Source organism: Micropterus dolomieu, linkage group LG17 (assembly GCF_021292245.1).
Source record: "Micropterus dolomieu isolate WLL.071019.BEF.003 ecotype Adirondacks linkage group LG17, ASM2129224v1, whole genome shotgun sequence".
Lineage (NCBI taxonomy): Eukaryota > Metazoa > Chordata > Actinopteri > Centrarchiformes > Centrarchidae > Micropterus > Micropterus dolomieu.
Genome location: NC_060166.1, coordinates 35,886,453 through 35,909,610, shown reverse-complemented (window position 1 = coordinate 35,909,610; position 23,158 = coordinate 35,886,453).

Below are 23,158 nucleotides of genomic sequence, written 5' to 3'. Positions count from 1 at the left end.
ATCTACACGTCAATACCGATTTATATTCATAGCGGCAAGTGCTATGTAGCTCCACATAGGGGACACAGGAAGTGACATATAGCACATTCATGCGGCGTCGGAAACGCGTAGGAAATTCACAGCCGCACCGGCAGAACTCCAGAATGTGCAACTCGGCCGGCTCACGCGCGGACGCGCTTACAAGTGCGAGGGCCCGCCCAACGCTGCTTGCAGCTTTAATTTTAAAATAGCTATTGTAACGTTACCCCTTTATCCTTCCCCGAAACACAGGCTAAACTATACCTCATAACACACAAATACATGCATAGAATGTGCTGCATATGCAGAATATATATAATTAGTCTACTGTATATCACATGTCCTAATGTACTGTTGTGTTAAGACACATTCACATAAACATCCCCAACAAGTGAATATTAATAAATAACTGAAGCTGCTCAGTTTAAGTCAAGAGAGACGTTTGGTCAATAGTGCAAAATATATAAGGCAACCAATTGCATTCAACAAAACACTTTATTATATATTATCTACAGGGAGAGGGTCAGTGAGGTTGTTTTTGTTGAGGACAGTCCACTGTCAGAAGCAGATCAGGTCATAGGCCCCAGATGAGACCAGGAGCCTGGTGCTGCTGGAAAGAACAGGGAGAAGAAAGATGAAACAGTGTTAATACATGTTAATACATTTAAGACATTGAATTTAATATTATAATATAAATTATAATTATAATATACATGGAAAGCCAATGTTTTCCAAATAATTTCATGAGTTTGAGATTACAGGAGTGAGAGTACACAGTTAGGTCCAGTTGTATCTGGACATTGGCATGATTTCGGTTATTTGGTTCTGTGCCCCAGTAAAGAATTTGATATTACGTAACTATAACCTTTTTTCACGGTATTTCAGTGGACTACAAGTTGTAAGACAAGTTTCTTTACACCTTAATAAAAAGGTCATATTTAGTACTACTACTTTGTTTGTTTGTAATTCTTTGAATTTAATGACCAAATATTAAATACCAGAAGAGGGTTGGTTGTTGGTCATCACTGTTGAGATTTGTTGTAGTTTAGGTGGCAGGCTAGCCCAGTGGTTACGGTGACCCATACAGTCTAGGGGGTGACCACACTCAACCACACATCCCAGAGGAGCAACAGGGAAAACCTTGACTTGTGTCTGCAGTGGTCACTTTATTAGGTACACCTATACAATCTAATGTAATAAATACACCAGCTCAGCCATGAATTCTGCTTTTATGATGCCTGTACTGTTCAGGATTTATTTATACAGACATACATAGAAGTGTTAATTCACTTACATGTTTTATCACTGAGGTCATACTTGGTGATGTTGGTGTTTTTTAGAGGAGTTTCTGATATTCTGTTAACAGTATATGTAAATAGGGAGAACAAAAAAAATCCTCATATCCAACACAATGTAGTTCAGTAAAACACCCTTTAATTTTAACCTCAGTATTAAACATTTAATTAAATTTACACATTTATGTCAAGGAACAGCCTTGCTAGATACAAGCTTGCCATGTTATCTATTTCACATAGCCAACGTTACCGTTCATAGTAACGTTACGTTACTACTACGGCAGCCACTAAGTGCTGCTAACTTCTACTATAATTCTAATAACCAAAGATAAACTTTGAATGCCAATGAATCAACGTACACTTATAACTTTAAAGTAAATGTCGGCAAACTGACAGGAAGTAACATTAACTTTATGGTAACTTAGCCAGTGAAGTTTTGCTCAGGTTAGCTTGCTGCACTTAGAATCTGATGACATTAGTTAATATCTTCCGAACTAAACTAAAGTTGAACTAAAGCTGGCTACATAAAATACCACTATTCACAAGAGGTCAGTTGATGGGTTAAAATGTTTTTGCATTTCATCAACTTACCAGCGAGCGTAGGTTCATCGGACACAACAGAAATGACTGGGATACAGCGCTGAAACTTCTTCTTTTGTGTTGTATTGGCGGTGGGCAAACCAGTTTAATGGTGCATTACCGCCACCAACTGGACTGGAGTGTGGAACGAGAGATTAAGTAGTAAAATAAACAAACAAAACAGAAAAATATTTTATCTATATCAGTTTCTTTAAGAAACTTAATTATATAACAATACCTATATCTTGCTTGCGGTTTTCCCCAAGAGACCTGACAACGATAAATCACGATGTTTTCAGAACTATTCAGTGTTTGGAACTATCGGCTGCCCCGTGACACGCGTCACTTCCGCAATCCACAGTTCCGACAGAAGTCAATGGGAGTGTCGTAACTCTCTTATTTAAGGGCTCTGGTTGTGATCACATTGAAAGTGACCAATCATAAGAGGCTCAGTGCCCTCCTTGATTTCCGCCCCCAAATTGTCAAAAGTCATGTAGACTCGAGCGAGCAGAAATCCACTGCGCAAGCTAAACGCCACTCCGCGAGCAGAAGCACACTGCGAGCGAGCAGAATTCCAGTGTGCTTCTGTTATCCTCAAAGTTATCCTTTGAGAGCAAACCAGGCGCACGCTCGCAGAAACCTGTACAACTCTCGGTTGTTGAATTTGTGCGCGAGTGCTGTATCGTGCGCGCGGGAAGGTTAATTTTTGCACGTGTGTAATAACATAATTTGCTCGTGAGGAAGTTTTACACGCTCACAACTTATGACTAAAAATAAACGCCGTAGCTGTGTCAATATGTGATGAGTTGGGAGTTAGAATGTGTTCGTTTTTACACACGGTAGCTCTTCTTTAATCTTGAGAAGCTACACAGGGCTGCAGTCTCTATTCATTAGTCACTCTAAATATCCAGCTAAACTGAGGCTTATTGTTGACCCTTTTCCCTCTGCTCTGCTCGGCTGCCATTCACCGGTCTTGTACAGAGTTGCACCCGGCCACTCGCAAAGAATTGCACGTTGCGGTTTCTCGCAGTTTTATTGCAAGTTGCCTGCTGTTTAGAAATTATACAATATTCTTTGTGGGATTAATGAATGGTGCTAAATGATTCAAACATACCGCAAAGTTCACGCTCAACTCTGTACATCACCAGCGTTGCTGTTGCTCTCTTTCTCACTCTCTCGCCCTCTTCTACCACAGACACACTCTACGCCACACATGCGCACTGACGCCCCATACCTTAAGGGTTAGGGTTACAATTGTGGAGTTATTCACTTTATCATTACTTATTTCTTTTCACATGTTTCTTTACAGCATTATATGTTGATATTTAGATCATAATGGGCTGTATATTAAGTTATTGGGAGAAAAATGTTAGTTTTATGTAAATTCAGATGTTAATCACACCCATATGGTCGAAGTTTCGACTGTGAGATTGGGAGTCGAACCAGGCTCCTATTGAATCATCGAATCTTCAACTTTTTGGGGTCACCCCTAAATAAAGCACGCATCCTGGTGATTTACATCCATCAACCTATGGACACTTTTTTTTTTTTCCCAGGCATTCCCAGGAAGATGAAATTCCCGCACTTCTCATTCAGGGGAATACAATCTCTGGTTATTTCAGAGGTCTGTAAAACAAGCCACAGACTCTTTTCGAGTTTTTTTTTCTTTCGAGGTTTGATCCTACAGGGAGGAGACCCCGAGAGGCAAATCCAGGACATACTGGGGGGATAACATCTCCCATCTGTTCTGGGAGCATATGGAAATCCCCCTGGGATTGAACTGAGGGAATCTGCTATAGTAAAGGACAACTGGACTGCTCATACTGTCGTAACACTGACCTGGAAAAGTGGCAGGAAAATGAATAAATTGACATTGACACCCTAATGTGAATTACAAAAAGTTACAGAGAAAGATTGCTGCATTTGTATGTTCTAAAGCCATGGATATAAATGCAGAGGAAACGCTGTTTGCTGATGAAAGATTAGTGTCAGCAAGGTATATATAAAATAAGTATTTTACAATTCTGACAGTGTAAAGGTGACAATCATTTTATCCTACATATTGATTGCGTGGGAAACAGCAGTTACAAAGTAAACTTGGACTGTGTGCTTCCAAGTATTTGTTTGGCCAATGCACTTTATAGTATGAGACCTTTACCCCTTTACCAGCTCATTGGCTTTTGAGATGTTAAACTCCAAGAATATGGGCCACATTTTATACTGTTAAGCCAATATGGATGTGAATGCGCTCTAATTAAATATGAAAGTCAGCTCTTTAACTTCATAGTCAATGTCAATTGATGTCAATTTCAAATCCAATGTGCTGGAGTGCAGAACCAATAATTCTGGACCTAAAAATGACTATAATAAGATTTCTGTCATGGTTGCGAGTACAGGACAGATAGAGGATGTTGGTCTAACCACCCCTGTAGTACTGATATAGATTAAAGGGATTGATGGTTGGGGCTTTAACAGCAGTTGTTCTTGTCAATACAAACACAGCGTGCTTACTGAAAACATCTGTCAACCTGTAAATCTGTCAATATAACAACATAGAATCTTGGTCATATCTGCTTTTTTACCCAATCTGTGTTGGTATTGTAACTTTGTTCTACATTTAATAAGTCTTTGATGTTATTACTTGTTTTCTGCTTTTTGCTATAATGACCCAGCTTTCCTTCTAGGATCAATAAACACACCCATGTATCTCAGTCTTTCTTTTAGTCTTCCAGCCGTCAGATTGCTGAGTGTCTGAGCGAGGATTTCAGATTAGCTGGGATCTTATGAGTAGGTAACATGATTTCAAATTACATAGAAATACACTGAGTGAACATAACAATAGCATTGGGTGTGCAGCAGTGTGGGAGTGATAGAGGTGAGCATAAGTCACCCCTCACACTGTTGTTTCCATCTGAAATTGCTGCCGTTGCTCTTTGGATTGCTGTTTTGGATTGAACACGTCTGCTGGAGGAGGAAATTAGAGAGGAGGGAAACAAACAGATTTACATTTCAGCTGAAGCTCTCATCCAGAGTGATTTTAGTTGTGCGTATGCAGGCATGTGTGTCTTACTAAAGGAAATTTTGACAGAATGGTTGGTAGGATTTAGCCTGACCTCAGGCTCTGACCCTGAGACTCATGATTGTTTTGTCAGCTTTTTCTTGTTCCTCAGGTTTTGGTCCCAGAGAAAGAAAACTCAGTCTGTCTACATCTTTCAGTGTTCTACCTGCTTCTCCACTTTCCTGCCCGCTCATAAAGACAGCCAGCACAAAAACCACCATTGCACATGTCTGTGGATCTGTCAATAAACCGTCTGTGATTTTCCTTTGGTGATGGACACACAGTGTACAGAGAAAATCCTTCTCAGTCCTCTCATCTCAATGCTTTGGCTGATGATGGCATTATGTGTTCTACAAATTAGTCTCATATTTTCATTTGCCAACATTTCTTTATTGAAAAAATAGACTTTTCCAGCAAGTGTAAATGACAACAAACAAACCAGACGAGAAGGAAATTGCATCAACCGTTTTAAACTTTAATGTAGCTTGTTTCTTTTGATATTGGATAATTTGCAACAGATGAAGAGAAACAGTGCAATACAGTACTTGAATGAGAACTCAGAAAGTGAGAGGGAGACTTCAGAGACAGAGCGAGAATGAGGTGTGGGGCATTCTCAAGATGGAAATGAGAAAGTGAGAAAAAATAGAAGAGGGAGAGGCAGAATAGAGGGACAGGAAGGGAAGATGGCAGATGACTACTAATGTCCCACTATGTAGATGGAGAGACTGACTGCACACACACAAAGCTCTTCTTCCATTGGTCAGCTGAGAGGAGGGGGTGGGCTATCAACTATCAAAGATAGAAAAGTACTGTGGTGAATACTGATTCTGCCACTATCTATCTGCCACTTCCTATATATACTGTGTGTGTGTGTGTATATATATATATATATATATATATATATATATATATATATATATGATAGAACGAAACAGAGAGGAGACATGAAGTGAGGATAAAGGAGAGACAAAGAGGTGAATAAAAAAGCAATGAATGGAGAGTGAAAAGAATCGGAGGAGGATGAGGAGGGAGAAAAGTAAAGAGAAGGGAGACATAAATAAATGGAGGCAAAAGAAGGGGGTAAGGGTACAGGAGATGAAAGTGAGGGGAGGCGTAGAGAAGGAAAAAAGGATAACATGGAGGAAATAGGAGAGATATAGAAGATTCCTGCTTTTAAGACAGAGGCAGTGAACACACAGACACACATTTATCTTTTACTCCTCCTGAGGATGCTAACTACCTATTTACTGCCTCTCAGTCTCTTCACTCTCAGTACAATGCTGACAATGTTCATTTCTTTGTTGGTGTTTGTTTTGTGTTATTTTTCTCCCTCACCACTGATTCTCGCCACAGCGAGCATGTTGACTGAGGTTTTGGTGAAAATAGCAAGACTTGACCCTGTTAGCACATTTTGTATTTATTACCTCACAGCTTGACGATTCCAGATGGCCAATCTGGCATTTGTGTAATAAAGGCATCTGTTCTGAATGAGTTCTATATAAAAAGGTCACTCATGGTGTATCCTTCATTGAAACTTCACTGTGAACTCTTCCAGTACCTGACTGTAACAGCAAACTATTCACTTGGCTGCCACTGATCTGCACAGATTAGATTAAACTATATTGATATATTACAAATATTAGTATCACTTGGCCAGACTCTGAGTATTGGTCACTTATTTTTTCAAATAGTTTTTGATCTAAATTATAACAGCTAAATTTGGAGGGGTTTTATTTGCTTTTGTTTGAACAATAATGCCTAGTTTTTACTGATTTGATTGTGATGTGATTCTGTCAAAACTTAGCTTAAGGGGTCAAAAAAAGGAGACCACACATGAGATGTAAATTAAAATACAGTAGATTTTGATAATATATCAACAAAGCAAAGAAATTGGATTAGATGAATATAGCAGTGAATCGTCTGTGTATAAATGTACACTGTGCTCTATCTGATCTCAGCCTTGAAAACATGATGATGACTGGAGTGCTATTAAGATGGGCTAGTAAGTAAGTAAGTAAGAGAGCAAACAACCATGGAGTTAGAAGGTATCCCTGATGTGTCCCTCTAGCTAAAATAATCAGACAAAATGTCATCTGTAAGTACAAAAAGAAAGTCTGATTCAAATCCGTCATGGGCAAGAATATCAACTTTAACTTATTCCGATGTATGTTTGCAGCAAATTATATTAAGATAAGTTTGTGTGTTAGAAAACGAATGCTTACCATTAATGAGGCTAATGTTAGTTGCTCATGAAATAACATTGTTGCGCTGTTCTCCCAGAGATTACTACTCTCTAAACATGAGGCAGAGAGATGCCAGGATTCACCAGTGATTGTCGAACCTTTTCATGTCAACCCACACGATAGCTTTGAGGCACACACTGTACAGACAAGTCCCAGAGTGCTTTCGGTGTCATTGTAAGATACATACTGTCTGGTATTCTGCCGCCTCACCTTTCCTGTCACCCCCCCTGTCCCTAATTTTGGGACCCCTAAATTATTAAATTGAACGAAAAGCTGCAGACAACAGTCAGTCATAGATGTGATGGATTATTACTTTAAATGGATGGTTACTTTGAAGTTTGCATGTCTAGACCAAAAATATCTACAAATTCATGTTGTAGGCAGAAATAGACAATCTACCAATCTATCTGCTGTGGCACCTCACTTGTATTTGAAAGGTATTTCACTTTTTTTTATTTGATAAGAAATCTGACAGCCTTGGATAGGCTGTCAGGATATGTTATGTTGAAAATATAGTCAGTGTCATTTAAATAAATGTTATAAACAATAAAATATGCTTTTTTTTGTTTTGTGCTGGTATCAGCTGCTCAAAAAACAAAGTGAGATTTTGGTGAAAAAGGAGCAAGTAAAAGCTACAATCCTCTGCTCCATGAATTAAGTTTAACTTTCAGAATAAATCTCCATTGCATCCTCATGCTTCGATTGCATTCTGGGCAGCTTGCCAACAATGGTCTGACCAAGGCTCGTGGAAGACTGAGCTTTGTACTAACACATTTACCATACACTTTTTTTAAAATTATGCATTTCTTCTGATTACAGTGCAATTTGATTTAAATCATCAAATAGCAAGAAATTCCTGCAGGGTTTAATTATTTAATCTAGATTGTGGAGGTTGGAGAGAAGGGACATGGGTTTTTGTTGGGTTTTATTACCCAAATACTGTGTCATAACCACTTTTAGACTACCATTTTGAGACTGAATAACTCAGATTTACACAGACTACCATCATCTGTCTTCTGTTAAAGTGCAATATCCGTTTCAGTACCAAACCCCCAGAAACAGTGCCAACAGCAGTCATTTTGGCCTTATGAATTGCAGGTCACATGATATTCTGGATTGCTGCAACATTAGCAGTAATGTAGGCATAGCACTGGTACAGGGCCGTGCAGAGACCTTTGGAAGGGCAGGTGCTCAAAGTATAAAAGGGGCACATGGAACAAGGATTTAAATAGGGCTTTTCTCAAAATATCGTTACAGAAATATCATGTATCAATACATGAATAAATGCTGTGACACAGTTTTGAAAAAGAAACACAGGAAATACCTAGATCTAGCTTTAAAACACGGTGGGCTGACATAACTTACAGGGAACAGTCGCTGTTGAGGGGTTGCTGAGGATGCTGCTGCTGCTGCTTTTGTTGCTGCTGATACTACTGTAGGTGATCTGTGACTAGAGATATTATAACAAACATAGGAGATATATAAGCTGATGAAACAAATATGTGACCATGACAAGATGTAAAGATTGCTGACAGTATTTGGGACTGGCTCACTATGACTGACCTGCTGTAGTGCTGCAGCCGCTGCCAAGGCTGACTGCTATGAGAAAATAAGAGGGAGATACTGCTGCACACCGAGAGCTGCAGGTAGAGGAAATATGAAACAAGGTTCTAAAAAGTGTGGGAAATAATCCGGGAAGGAAACAGTACTGGGAGAAACGATGAGGTTAGCCAAGGCAGGGGTAAGAGTGAGACAAATCTATAGACAGGTGTGTGTGTGTGTATGGGGAATATTTTGATAATGATTTTATATACTGCATTGTGAATCTGAGATATATTTGGATTCTGATTGACTATATGTCTAATCATAAATCTAAAAAGATGTGTGTGTTCTTTCTGTCCATAATAACCATGACAGAGCAGCGTTTACCTTCGCATTAACATTTCATACCTTTGTCTGAAATCTATATAGGGCCATATCTTCTTCACTCTTTACTTTGATGTCAGGAATATTATTTATTTTATATTGACACTGACATTATTACATGTATTTCCAGTCATTTAGGTTATATAATAGGTTTGCTATTAAATCTATTCAAATACTGTTCTGATTTAAATGATCATTTTAAAAAGGGCTGATAAGTAGGCTATAATTTGGAGGAATACGTAATAAACCTGTTTTACCAGTGTTGTTATAATTATTTTAAGGCACACTACGTTTTCTTATTAAGTTACTTTAATAATCTTAGTTCAAGTGAAAGGTTTGGAAATACCAGACCTCGCAACACCCGTGAAACTTTTCTCCCTCAAACTGCAAGAAGGAAGTGAAGAGAGCACCTTTGTTTATCTGTGTGCAGAAGCAACGTTAGCTGTCGGCACAGTGTTAGTCGGCAGCTAACGTTACTTCTACAGGTGACACACAGCAATATACAACTACTGTGCTGCTCTCTTTGTGTCTTTCTTGTAAAATACATCCAACAATTATGTAAATATATATTTTTGGGGCATCGGAAAATAGTTTGCGTTCCAGTGCTGAGAAAGAATGTTATTAGTTACATTGTTAATGCTGTTTCATTACAGAGAAAAAAAACACAAAAACTCGTGATACCCAACTTATTAACCTGATGAATTATGTATAACGGTACTTAAAAATAAATTTTAAAGTTGCTCGTCTCCTGTTTCTCATCTCTCCTGGCCCTGCGTAAACCTGCATTGAAGCCGCTGTGAATCACCTCTGTACTGTATTCCCTGTCATTAAACTGGCCTCCCAGCAGTTCAAAGCTCTTGTGGCTGGGGTGTTAATAAACACCAACAATGCAAGCCCCTAATCCGTGTAGAGTCAGCTAATCAGATCCCTAACTGAGCTAACTAGAGTTATCAGCAATGCACCGGTGAGTGACTTCCGTCTATGTTATAAGAATCCTCTGATACTTTCATCCCGGTGACAAGGTTGACAAGTTTTTTCTGCCATTAATCCACTAATGAAAGGTTGGTCGCCTTAGACGAGTATTAGAGGGCAGCCCTAAAATCTACCTTGCGACCCTCACTTATGATCATGAGATCTATGTAATACCTGAAGCAGCTGAAATGAGTTTACCTCACAGAAGGGCAACTCGAGGGCAACCTCCTGGTGATGAGCTTGGATATATTTGACATTATGATTTGCAGAGGAACAGCAGAGTGCACTATTAGTTTTGTCTCAGGTTCAGCCTTCAGGTCTTCTTACAGTAAGAATTTTCTTTGTTGGCTACATGCTTTGCTGGATTACAGTTTTTTTACTAACATCCTTTTGTCCAATCTGTAGTCACATTTTCAAAACTCTAAACACAGTTAGCCCAACATCGGTTTGTTCATACCATAAAATTACCAATGCATGTTGTTTACACAGAATATGCAGCCAATTAACCCATTTCTAAAATGCTAAGCTTTGCTTTACGTACAACCAATTAACCTATACGAAAACTATGGAGGTTTTTTGTGTTATTGACAAATGCTTGCACAAAACATGCCAGAAATGATGATATCATTTTCAAAACCTTAAATAATGTATAAAGCCTCTGCTTCTGCTACAATAGAAGCTCAAAATCTATATTGAAACAGTTGATAAGTATTTTTGAACTAACATAACTAAACATTGAGAATTAACAAATTTATTGTAATTTGGGTAAAATAGATCAACCACAGCTAATTCCAATCTCAGACACATAGACAGGTGGTGAAGTTCTTTCAGTTACATACACGATGTAAATGGGGGACTGTCTGGAGTTGAGTTTATCCAATGTGGATACAGAACAACACAGAAGAGGAGAGAAAGAAAGAATAATGTCTGAACAAGGGAGAAGAATAGTTGGGCCAGGGAGAGGCATTAGATGTGATGTGGATGAGAACATGTGGCCAAATGCAGAAGATCATTTTTGTTCCCATCCCTTCTGTGCATTTGTTTTTTGTTTCAATGTAATTGTGTATTTACATTTACTCATTTGGCAGACACTTTTACCCAAAGCGACTTACATTTGAGAAAAAAACATCCAAGCATCAACACAGCAAGAGATCTTCAAGTGACAATAAATACTAGTTAGAGCTGTTAAGACGGCCAGCATCAATAAGGTAAATACCTTGGGAAAGAAGTAAGAGTTAACAAATAGTACAATCAGTACAAGAGAATTGTAAGGAAATAGAAGAAGAAGAGCACAGGAAGGGCAGAGGTTAGGGGTTAGAGGTGTTATAAGAGGAAGTGTTCTCGGAAGAGATGAGTTTTCATGAGCTTTTAGTTAGAGAAAGACGCCCCTGATGGAATGTGGTAGTTTGTTTCACCTTCGTAATGTTACAGATGAGAACAGCCGGGAATGAGATTGCATGTTCATCCCTGGCTGCAATTTCATGTTGCTAATAAAGCTTTAGCTTCTGTAATTCTGTCACTTACATCTTTTTCCTACACTACATTCTATAAAGTAAAGATGACACTTTTAGATAGTTTGTAGCGAAAAATTAAAACAATAGATTTCACATTGTCTACTGTATGCAGGTAGAGCTGAAACATGAAAAGTAATGCAGTTTTTGTAATTCCATCAACTGTATTTAGAAAGTCGTTGTGCTGTGATTGACCAATCTGTTCCTCTTGGAAAGAAAATGTGCTGGTGTTTTGACGAAATGATTTGATTTTGAATCAGGTTTGCTGTGGTTTGATAGAGTTCGTGTATGTAGAGAACATTTTTTTGTATTTTGAAATGTAGAGAACAAAATGTGGTTTTTAGCAGAAAATGTACTATTTGGCTAATTGTGTGAGGTAGGTGTGTTGCTGTGTTAAGAGTTTCGATAAAGTATCTTAAGTTTAGTTAAACGCTTGTTAGTAATTGAAAAAAACTGTAAGCCCAACAATTGGGATGCAGGTCTAGACTGCTGTGTTCTTGACTGTTCTACAGTTGACTTTGACCCCTGACACAATAGTGATGCTTAAAGGAAGGTGTGTGTAGAACAAATACACTGTACAAAAGAAGTGGATGTTGTCACCATGATGTCACCCACTAGTTTGTGTGACTGCCGTTTTGAAGCCTCGAGTTTGACCGTTAGGCTGCCACCATGTTGATTTTTGACCATATTTGGACGAGACAATGACGCTAGCAAGCTTGGTTAGCCAGCTGCAGCTGTTAATTCACCTTAACTGTCATTTTAACCGGGATTCTAATTTTGGCTGGCTAAAAACAGGCTTAAAACAAAATGTACTTACCGGGAAAATGAACAGCCGACTCCTAATAAGCTAGCCTGATTGACAGGTCGCCGTGGTAGCGACTTATCAATCATAAGTTACTCTCGCTCTAAAGCATACGCTGCTATATTATCGATTTTCCTCTAAACGGGACCATAATTTACTAAATGAACATCATGCTGTGTTGAAGAAGACTTGAAACTAGTGACTATAAGAGACCATAAACTAAATCATTAGGAAAATGTTTACTTAGGGAATAAATCAGGTGAAAAGTAGGGTCATTTTACCATTGTTACCATTGTATTTCTAAAGGAACAAGACTTTTTTTTGCAACCACTGTAGTCGTCCACTGCTGGCCGTTAGAAAGAATGCAGGTTTACTGTGTGTTACTTCCGCATGGCTTTGTGTGTGTGTGTGTGTGTGGTAGAGAGAGAAAAAGATGAGCACTGATAATGAGCGTCTGTTTTAAGAAAGATGTGAGCGAGACAGAAAGAGAGAAGATATGTAAATATGTTGTGGGAGATTTGATGAAAAAGGTGTGTGTGAGTAAGAGAGAGAGAGAGCGGGAGAGAGAGAGAGATAAGCATTTGAATGGGCTGGTGCAGCACTGTTGCTCATCTCTATTGTCTGCATGGCCTTGTGTATGGGTGTGTGTGTGTGTGTGTGTGTGTGCGTGTGTGTGCGTGTGTGTGCGTGTGTGTGCGTGTGTGTGCGTGTGTGTGTGTGTGTGTGTGTGTATAGTCAGGACAAGTGTTTGTATTTGTATGATATGTGCGGTTTGTGAAAATGTATATATATGTACTATATATGCTGGGATGTATTGCATATGTTAATGAATTTCACTGGTGTGTGATTGTGTGTGTTTATGAAATAATGTTGTTTCTTTGTAGTGTCAATATGTGTGTGTGTGTGTGTGTGTGTGTGTGTGTGTGTGTGTAGGCAGGTAGAGCACTGTAGCTCTTCTCAGCTGTCCGCAGGGTGCAGAAGGCACAGCAGTCTAGCCGCCCACGCTCAACGCCTACGTCACACACTCACGTATTTACACACACACACACACACACACAAAAAGATGTATCAAATCCCACAAACAACGCTGAAACACACACACACACACAAAAAAGATGTATCAAATCTCACAAACAACGCTGAAACACACACACACACACACACACACACACACACGCATATGTAGTAGATATAAATATAGTCTGTCGCTGAGAGTAGACAGATGGACTGAAGCTTGCTCACTGCTGTCCACAATAACCAAATTAAACCACGCACCTGAATGTGTGTGCTTGTATGACACAATGTGACAATGTGTGTGTTAAGTGTGTGTCCACCTGGTTCAGTATGGGACCTATTAAATAAGTCATGGGGGGTCACAGAGGAGAGCTAGAGGCACAATAACACCGTCTGGACTATCACACACCCCCTCTCTCAAACACACACAAAATGATATGTAAAGGAGACATACTAAAAAAACATCTTAAGGCTCCATTGATCAATTCCTGCAGGAGTTTTTAGTTGTGAGAAGTGACACAAAGTAAATCAATCAAAGATTTAAGAGTAACTTTTTTCACATCATCCACAATGGGTACTGTAATACTAGGCAACAGTTTAATTTTATATTACATTAGAAGAAGCTTCAATAAGAACTTTTCAAAAAGTAAAATATTACTTGAGTAAGCTCAAAAACAATTCAGTGCAATAGCTTCCTTCTGAAATACGGTCAAATGATGAGAACACTGTTCAGGGGTGGAGAGTAACTCATTACCTGCAATGCAAATTACTTATATTTTTAGGAACGCAACTTTTCACATTCCTTTTTTATTGCTTTTGACTTGAGTATTTTTAGGCTAGATATCTACTTTTAACTTCGTTATATTTGCCATTTAGACCTTTTGTTACAACTAGTCTACTAACCATTTTGTTACATCAACTGAAATTAGCTGTCATCCAAGCTTTGTGCAGGAGAGTTTTAACTGGTGTGCTTATGCCAGATATTAATGAGTCAGTCAAATGCATTTAGAAAATCAGGCAAATACCTTTTGAATTTTAAGGAATAGTTCGACATTTTTGAAGTGGAACTTATCCATAGTGTGTGACCTGCAGTAGATGGTGTGTCTCCATTTTGGAGAATGGAATGGAATCTAAGCAAGATACTGCTGTGACAGGGAAAGCAGCAATATATATATATTAGCCATCTAAAAGAAGACCCACAAAAAAAGTGTAAGCTATATTTTGAACATTTCCAGCACTTTACTGTGCTTCTAGACAGTAGCCATGTTTCTATCCAATTGTCATGCGAATTTTAAGCGTACTTTTGAAATGGCGCAAAAAAGAAAAAAAAGACATTGCGAAACGTGCGTTTCCATCAGCTGGTTTGGAGCGAATAAACAAGGCTACGGCAAGCATTGTTACATCAGTAGCTGACTTTACACATGGCTGTAATAAACACGTATGGGTTCCAAACCAGAAACAAAACCAGTCGTATGAACCTGATGGCGACTGATCTTAGAAAAATGGAGAGAGGTCCTCAGAAATGTGTTTCACACGGGCAAACTTTCCCCAGCCATGTCTCCGCACGTTGTGGGAATATCTGGTGTTACGCGAGTTTTGCATGCCTCCCGAGAATTGCATGCTTTTAAACGCTAGGGGATAAATGATTCTAAGTATATAGCCTATTCTATGAACGTTTAGAGTCGTTAATATTTCATTACACTCAGTAGAAGTAGCATTCATTGAGATTCAGCAAAACGATGCGGTGATAACCCCGTTTGATCAGTGTGCAGAGCAAAGGATCTGAAAAGGACCTTTAAGAGGGGAATGCATTATGCAGCAGAACAGATGATGAAGGTTACCTGCCGAGATTTGCATCCACCTCTTTTCTCAACACAAATGAGCGTTACCATCCACGAGGTGCATGAAATCCTCGGCCGGCATGCAGAACTCCACACAACCGGGGAAGACACCGACAGCAGAAACAGCTGATCAGACGTGAGTCACAAGTTCGCTACGTCAGAACGTATTCGGAAAAAGTGTTTCCATCTCCCATTTTGCGCATTAACTCTTTTTCGACAAAGGCAAAAACCACGAATTTTGCCGTTTCCATCAACCTTTTCTAATGCGACCCATCAAAATGCGCATTAAAAAACGTTGATGGAAACACGGCTAGTAATTTACTTTGGAACTACATTTCTTCGACCATATAACTTCTGCATTCCTACACATAAATGCAATTTGGTCGCGCACTGTTTAACACTGTTAGAGATCAACTGTTTAAGTCAAAAAATGTTCTTTAATTTGTTGTCGCATTGAAGATATTCTAAACATACTAAAGCATATAGTGGGCCTTCATTTAGTTGGCTAAAATAAGTTTTGCTGCTCACCCTCTACATAGTTTCTCCAAACTGGGGATGCACCCACTGCCATCCACTGCAGGTAATACACTTACTATGGATAAGTACCACATACAGCCCCATTAAAAAAAAACAGAACTATCACATTAATGACTGCACACCATGCCATTGGTAGCCGTGTTGGAAAGCAGTTTGCATAGCACTTTCACAACTCTGCAGAAATACTATTTTTGTTATGTGTTACATGCTGCCTGTGCATTTACTCTTGTGGGCAGGTGCTTACAATGTCCCCAGATGTTTACTTACAAAAATACTTTTATTGATTCATGATGATCATGTTGCTTTCACTGTTGCAGAACTATTGTGCACACTGATGGTAAATTGTTCCACTTCTGCATTCTCTCTGCAGTCAGACAGACAGGAATTAACAGCTGAAATGAACTATTTAAAAAGTGCCCACTGTCATCTGCCCAAAATTGTCGATGTTTATGGTGTATGTGTGGAGAAAACGTGTCTTTATCTGTAAGCCTTACCAAATGGACACAGATCGGACTTATGAAATCTAATTAGACTGCTGTCCACCTCCAGGGATTGTCAAGCTCACCTAATCATGATCACAAACTGAAATCTAATCTTGTTTTGTCTTCAGGTAAACCAGGGCTGTTTTTCTCTCATTTATAACTTTGAAACACTCTACTTTGGGGATTTAATTTCTCTGATAATAAATGTCTGCTAGCGCTGGCTATTCCCTGTTGGCTACTTTCTGTAATCATAGCTGAATCTTCAATATTCTATAAACCATTTACATTTTAAGCTCCACGGTTTAATTATTTATGCAACTTTACTCTCTTATTGATCTTTAGAATGTTTGTTATATTCACATTCAGACACATTTGCAGCTCAATTGTCTATAACAGGTACAGAAAACAGCAGAATTTATGATGTTGGGAGCAGCAAAGTTTGTGATCTGACTAAATTTGTAACTGAAAAACGTAAAGTCTAATTTATGGCAATTTGTCCATGGGTATGAGTTCTAAAAATGAATTCAGAGTTTTGGCCATGCCTATGTTAAATTATTTCAGAAAGCTTTTTCAGAGCTATTTACTTTGAAGATAAATATGAAGGAAACGGAGCTGAGGCAATGTCCTCTGTAATAATTAAGGAGGATTTGAGTGTGTGTTGTGGTGATGAAAGAAGAGAAATATTATATACATACACATCCACAAATTAACTTGAACACTTCAGTGGGTGCAGATACTTTGATGGCCCCCAACTTGTGTGAATTAAAATGTTTCTTAAGACTTTATTAGCCGCAAGTTTCAGGGTCTCATCTGCAATTATTTTGCATAAACTTATTTACAATCCAAAGAACGATGGATGTTCAACAACAAAGTACCCCTTTGCAAATGATGTACATTTGCCTGTATTCTTTCTGTAAGAGTCTGAACAAGGAATTACAGAGGAAGATGCACATTTAATGACTGGTGTATAAGGCTATCTGAGAGCCCCACATCCCCACTATGCGACAGTATAGTAAATGGGGGAACAAATATGCATACAGGCACCTGCTCGGGTTGAGCATGCCTTGTGGCGTTTACTGAATGTTGTGTCATGATTTACATGCATGCCTGAGCAGTGCTCACATTAGTTGCCTGTAAGTTTGAATCGCACAGGACCCTTGTGCTAGACAGTGGGGTTGTGTTTTTTACTTTTGACTGGACCCTGTGTACCTCTACACAATTACAATTTTAAAAAAAGGGAACGTGGGAACAGGGAATATGAGGCTTCTTCCTTTGTAGATAGCATGCATTTACATTTATCTCACACATTTACCTTCACAGGCTCTGACAAGGGACGGCGCTTCAGTGACAATGTGACTGAGGCGTTTCCTTAACAACGAGTTGAGTGTTTGAAGGCAACGGGATGGAGAGATGGAGGCAGAGGGAAGAATGATGGGTGCATAGGTAAAACCTTTGTGTGTGTGTGTGTGGCTTACAAGAAAGAAGAAGCGTATGAGGGACTGTGTGTTTACATGGTGACAGTGTGTGCATAAAAGTGTGTGTGTGTGTGTGTGTGTGTGTGTGTGTGTGTGTGTCTTTGTGCATTTTAATGAGTATTATCTCCTGGCTAGGGGGAATCTATTTTGGAGCTCAGTCCATTTCTGAAGGATTTAGATCCCCCCTACAGCATCCTGTTGTTTCTGATATATGTGTGTGTGTGTGTGTGTGTGTGTGTTTGTGTGTGTGTGTGTAATGGGATTATTTGGCTGGATAGGATAGTGACTGTCATCTGGGAGGATCGTAACCGAGGCTGCGGCTGAAATACATAAATTGTAAAGAGGGTGAATCACCTGGGATTGCACAATCATATTTTACCAACACACACACACACACACACACACACACACACACACACACACACACACTCATACAGCAAGAGGGAAACAGAAGCACACAGTAATTCACACTGTCTTGAAGGTGCATGAAACACAAAATGGCTCTCATTTCTTCTCACATACATTACCACACACAGTCCTATTTTTTTCTCTGCTAATTCTCTTGCACACGCGCACGCACACACACACACACACACACACACACACACACATTCGCAAGACCCAGTTCTTTGTATTGAACCATAATACTTTTTTGGTCCTCAACATGGAGTGAATATTGAAAATGAAGGAGGAATAAAAGAGCAGAGAAAACATGAAAGGAGAGGACAGGGGGAGATAATTTTTGAAGCTGTACAGAAAGGTAGCCAGGTGTTGCTGTCTCTTCGCTCTGTGGAATTGGACCTTCCAGCATATCACGCTGTGTGTGTGTGTGTGCGCTCATTACTCTCTTAATGGAATAGAGACATCTGCTTCATCTCTTTTTCCATCATTCAATCTCAGTGTCTCTCTATCTTCATCACTCTAAGTCAATCTGCTTTTTACCTTTTACACCCCTCCCTGGAAACTTAGGAACGAGGTGTGTGTTGCCAGAGTGCAAATGAAGACAGAAAAAAGAAGGATGGTGGTGCCAAGTGTCCAAGAGGGACACTGGTGAAGAGAGAGGGAGGAAAACAAGATGCCAGAGAGAATGGAGGATGATGGGTAGAGGTGGAGAAGAAGAGAGTGCCAGCTCTCTGCCCTAGGCTGGGTAATAATGATGCTAATGAGTTAGATCAACACCAGGTTTGGGTGACAGATATTTTCTAGCAAATGGGCTCTCTTTATGCTACACTGTAAAAAATAATAAACATTTTTAAATTAAATAGTTTGAAGGTTTTTTACTGAAAACATGAAACGGTCTGAAACAAATGTTTTTGTGCTGTATGTGTTCAAACACAATGGGGAACTAATATGGTACAAATATGTTCACTTCTCATCTGTTCTCCTAAACACACACAGTGACACCAAGGAAGGTTAAAGTCACTTTGTGGAAGATACTTGAAGATGTTTTGCCTCTCATCGAAGAGGCTTTGTCAGTTCTGAATGACTGTCAGGGAGTCCCAGCTAGTTAACCTCTGTGTAGTCATTATCAATTTGATGGATATACCTTGGTTCATTAGTACTCCTGGCTGTTGTAACATCATTATGGTCGTTAGAGTCATCTGAACCAGACCGTCAACAATGGTAGATCAGACTTGGCCTTGTGTAACTATAACAACCGCAACATGAAATAAAATACTTTATCTTGACTAGATTTCTCAACTGATGAGCATTAGTTGCTTGTTCACCTACAGTAGGTTTGCCTGGTTTTAATTCTGTTTGCGGGGAAGCAAAGTATAATGACATCAGATTTTGTCATATAGTCATAACAGTCATGTAACTGATGAAAGCTGAAGAAAAATTGTGAACCATCTGTCAGGTGCGAAGAAAAATGTTTTCGGAAACTGATGAAGACTTACACAGGAAAGTTAAATGAGACTTGGCCAAGAAGAAACAGTGTCTGCATCCAACATGTGAACACAATGCAATGCCAACACCAAATCTAAAGGATAACATATTTTGGTCCCTTTTATGTTTCTGTCTTCCCCTAGTATTCACAGGTTTCCCTCTGAAGTCATTCTTTAATTGGGCAGCCAATCTGTCTGACATTTAGACTCAAGTCTAAATGCATGCATCTTATACTATCCATGAGTTGCACTCTAATCTCTGGAACCAGTAAGTATTGTAAACATACACAAGATTCCCAGAGATTACAGATATCTGATAGCCTTACGCTGGAGTTACTGTCTTTCCCTTATAAGTCGAGCTGGAAGGTCAATGACACTAGTGAGGTCAACTAATGACTCCCAGTTAGACCTTCCTTACCTTTTTCTGTTACATCGGTTAAGCACAGTATTTTATTTCAGCAAGACACTTGTGGAGGGTTGCAATGTGAGACTGGTCTGATTGGAATATAGAGCTGTATCATCGGCGTAACAGTTGTTGGGCATTATATTTATATGTATAGATTATAGTTTTGGATGATGTCACCCAGAGGGAGCATTTAGATGGAGAATAGAACGGGACCAGAACTGAACCGTGGGGGATAGGGCATGTTCGTGGGGGATGAAACTGAGCCGGCCATAGTCACAGAGAAACATCTTTAAGATAGGGCTTAAACAAGTTAAGGCCACCTCAGTGAGTCCTGCCCACCATTCTTGTCCGTTATGATAGACTGGGTTGAACACAACACTGAGGTTCAAAATAACTAGAATGGAGAACTCACTATCTTCGGCCAACAGAAGGTTATTACAGACTTTGAGAAGAGCAGTCTCAGTACTGTGAAGAAATCGAAAGGCAGACTGGAATTTTTCGAATAGATTTTTATCTGTCAAATGTATTGTAAAAAACTGTATGAATACCGTTTTCTCTGGGACCTTGGATAAAAATGAGAGTTTTGAAACAGGTCTGTAGTTATTCATGGTGGAGGCATCTAAATTGTTTTTTTTTTTTTTTAGGAGAGTTCAGGAGAGGTTTGACCAGGGCAGTTTTAAAGCAAATTGGGATAGAGCAGGAGGTCAGGGAGCTATTTACAATAGACTGATGAAAGGGCCAACTGGAAGCATAGTCTCCCTCAGTAGTCTGGTAGGAACCACATCCAAGGGTCAAGCTGATGACTTCTTATGGTTAATCATATCATTGAGGGCAGAAAGGGACATTGACGTAAAGAAAATGAAGGATAAAACACCAAATGATCTGTGGGTTAAAGGATCTGGGACAGGTCGGTTTTGGGGCCAGCTGCTATCAGTCTGGGATCAGATTTTTTCAGGAATTATTTTTAACTGTTGGCAGCGGTAAGGGAATGCAAGCAAGTTAGTGTTAGAAGGGGCACCAACAATCCTCTCAAGTGTTTTAAACAGTACTTTTGAGTTTTGAGCATTCTGAGAGATGAGGTGGAAAAGTAAGTTTCTCGTGCATCATTAACTACAGCATTATATTTCTTCATTAAAGCCTTCATGTTATCATAATAAACGTTTGCAGGCCTTCTGTTTGCACTTTGCTTTGCATACCTCTCTCTTTAGGGAGAAGGTGTGATTGTTGAAACACAGAGGGACTGAAATTTATTTGGTTCTGATTAGGGAGCTGATTGGGCAGCTCAGAAGAGACGGGGGAAAAAGCTTGTGAAGATTTACTGGCTGGTAATTATGCAAAAGTGAATGAGGGTGAATGGAACTTTAGGTGGCAGAGCAGAATATGATTTAAATTCTATATTACAATGATCAGAAAAACAGATATAATTTCCATGCTATCGATCGTCAGGCTGAGAAATTCCACCGTGAGTGCGTCAGCATATATGAATATTTAAATGACCAATACTACAGACCCAGTCATAATCAGATAAAAGCAGAGACAGCAAGTAAGATTTTGTCATGACTCCTGCATCTGACACCTGAGTTTGAGTGTGTTTTGAATTGTTTTTCCCTTTGGGTGAGTGAGGCATGCTTGGTGTGTTTTTGTTTGGTCTGTTTGTCTCTCCTTCTCTCAGTCACCGGGTCCTGGGCGTGTCTGGCTTTCTGGTTTGGCACAAGCTGCACCCTCTCTAATCACACGCCTCTTCCTCTTCATCCTTCCCACTTCTTAAGGAGACGCTAGACATCCATTCCCTGCCGGATTGTTAAGTCGTGTGCCGTGGGTTAAGCCTTAACGTCTATCTCTGCGCCTGTTTTGTCACTGTTTTGTTCACCTTTACTAATACCTTTCTCCAGATTGCCCGTTCAGCCCGCAGTGCTGGCAATCCGAGGTTTTCAAATAAATAGCTCAGGCAAACATTGGTCTTTCTGTCAATTTTTCTTCTGCAGAAGGAGTCACAGTAACACGCATACGCCGTTTACATGTATGCTCGAATGAGTGTGGACAGCTGAGTGAGCCTGTTATTTATCCAGCTTTAGGGTCAATCATATCGTCCCACAATTCTGGATAACAAAGAGGGACTGAATCTGTGTAAACGTAACAGTCCAAATATCTCTGTTCTGAGTCCAGTTTTAAATGCAATAGGTTTGTAATTCCCATTACATTTACTCCCTTTTAGCATTTAATGCTAAGCAAACTTAGGAATACAAACATTTTATGTAACCTTAGCAGTACTTGCAGAGAAGGTGATTATGTAAAAATATAACAAAAATGAGAATATAAGAAATATAAGGAACAAAATGAGAATATTGTATATATATTATCAGCCTGCCTGCCAGTTCCAAGCCCCCGGAGCCACTAGAAGATCCAACACCCTCACTCTCCAACTGCTTGGAAGGAAACTCCCTGTGACCTCACCCTGCCTTAGTTGACCCACTCAGCCTTCATCAATAAACTGTTAAAACTGCTGCATTGTCTCCTGGTCTGCATCTGGGCTCTGGCATTAACTCCTGACTGGTTTGGAAAGGCAATAAACTTAGATATATAATGTAGGCTGATGCTTACACAAAATATTAGGCTTTTGAGGATATAGGCTTATAGTCTCTGTAAATAACAGCAACCTCCACACTCTGGCCAGACAGCTGAGGTTGTTGAGCATAAAAGGCTGGAGGGGTGATTTATTCAAGGCACTGTATTCCTCTTCTTTTGTTTCAGTCAGACAAAAATATAAGTATTATTAGATGTAATGCAATCATTCCATAAAAAGGATTTGTTGTTTACATTTAAAATGCAGATTTTACAGGTATGCTCGGGAGAGCAGAAAGGAGACATAAATTATTTACTTTTCTGCTATTGCGGGGCAGAGAACTAGTTTTTGGTCAAGAACATGAATATGTAGGAATATCATTAAAAGAGGAGGACAGTCCATGCCCGTGAGAAAGGTGGGAGGGGGAGGGGGTTTCTACATGTGCTGGGTACCACCCAAGTGGAGCCCTTAAAATAGCAAGACAGAATGAGGTGAGTGAGACGTGGGGGTTACCTTCAGAGGTGGTGAGTGTTAATGCCGATGGAGGACA